The sequence below is a fragment of the Pogonomyrmex barbatus genome, unplaced genomic scaffold (genome assembly GCF_055798465.1).
Source record: "Pogonomyrmex barbatus isolate J1 unplaced genomic scaffold, ASM5579846v1 scaffold67, whole genome shotgun sequence".
In the NCBI taxonomy this organism is placed as follows: domain Eukaryota; kingdom Metazoa; phylum Arthropoda; class Insecta; order Hymenoptera; family Formicidae; genus Pogonomyrmex; species Pogonomyrmex barbatus.
In genome coordinates, this window is record NW_028297168.1 from 964 (window position 1) to 2500 (window position 1537).

General features: G+C 66.6%; 2 non-coding genes across 2 annotated transcripts in view; both read left to right on the forward strand.

The window, feature by feature from the left end:
- Window positions 1-703: 703 nt before the first annotated feature.
- LOC148935002 (5.8S ribosomal RNA) lies at window positions 704-858 on the forward strand. Its single transcript, XR_016140788.1, has one exon. It is a non-coding gene; the product is annotated as a 5.8S ribosomal RNA (ribosomal RNA).
- Window positions 859-1510: 652 nt separating this feature from the next.
- The window catches only part of LOC148935003 (large subunit ribosomal RNA), a 4070-nt gene continuing 4043 nt past the window's right edge, over window positions 1511-1537 (forward strand). Inside the window, exon 1 of the ribosomal RNA XR_016140791.1 lies at window positions 1511-1537. This exon is cut by the window's right edge and continues 4043 nt beyond it. This is a non-coding gene — a ribosomal RNA (large subunit ribosomal RNA).

Here is a 1537-nt window from a genome sequence, read left to right on the forward strand (position 1 = left end):
TTCCGCTCTCGCGACGCCGAGAGCCGCGACGCGCGGGCGCGCCGGCCTCGCAGCCGAGCCCAGGCGGGCGACCGTGCCCGGGACAACACCCGTCCGAACACGGGTTCGTCGAGCGCGGCCGACCGAACGTTCCGAAGTGAAAGGGAACGTCGACGGCGACGGTGACGACGGACGTGTTCGCGGCGGTGGAAGCCCGGCGGTCGGCGGACTCCACGGAAGCGTGGCGCCTCGCGCGCCGCCCGTTGCTCGAGCCTCCGGCTTGACTTCAGGCGCGGCGCCAGGCGCGAGCCGGTGGTAACCTACACAATGAAAGCGAGCGCGCACGAGCGCCGCTTCTCGAGGGCACCGCGCCAGAACCACTGGCGCCGGGAGCCCGATGGTTTTTCAATGATTTCCGCCCCGGCCCATCGCCTCTCGCGCTATGGGACGCTTCTCGTTTCCGCCGGGATGCCGGACGGGTCTCTCGCGGCCCGTCGCCGGTGTCCCGATCGTGCCGTAGCCCCCGTAAACGGGGCGGCGGTCCGCGCGTGCTCGGACGCGCGGCCAGGCTGATCGAAGGGCCATCACGCTCGCGCCCCGGAGGAACGGAGAGAGAACTCTGTCCCCGGTGGGCAGCGAGCGTAGATATACAAAACACGTTGGGACTGTATACCTTCGAGTCGCGTTCTCCATGGAGACGCGGCGAGAGAAAGGAAAATGCGATTACCCTGAACGGTGGATCACTTGGCTCGTGGGTCGATGAAGAACGCAGCTAATTGCGCGTCAACTTGTGAACTGCAGGACACATGAACATCGACATTTCGAACGCACATTGCGGTCCACGGATACAATTCCCGGACCACGCCTGGCTGAGGGTCGTTTTAGTACCCAGAGACTGCTTGCGCCCGCGTTCGCGCGCTTCGCCTCGCGTCGCCGACGACGGCGACCGGGCGACGGCAGCGCGCACCGGCGTACGAGCGATCGTTGGACGTTCGCCCCGTGCCGCGCGAAAGCCAGCGGTGAGAGGAGAGACAGCAGCGGGAAGCCCTTGCGCGCCACGCGTAAGGCCGCCAGTCCCGCCGGGCTCTTCCGCCGCGCGCACGCCGGCTGGGCGTCGTCCGAAATGACATTGATACGTGACGAAGGCTGACCGGGGCGCCGAGCGACCGGGCGCGAGAATAGAGGAGAGAAATAGAGGAGACTCTCGCGAGACGTGTACGCGGGTAGAGGAGGATCCGACGGAGAGAGGCGCCCTTCCGCGAGAGCGGAACCGGGCACTCCCTACGTTGTCGCAGGCCTCCCCCCGCGTCGCGCGCGGAGATCCGATTCTCTTAACCTTAACGCTCCGCCCGTCTGTCGTTCCCTCCGCGGGGATCGCGAGCCGACCGCGTGTCCGAGTCCACGAAGTTCCTCTCCATATCTCTCTCGAGCGAGAGAGCAGAGACGCGACCTGGGACCGGCACGCTTCGTCGTGTACTCGTGTTACGAACCCCGTCGTCCGCCCGAACTGTCACCCACACACTGACTTTGACGACCTCAGAGCAGGCGAGATTACCCG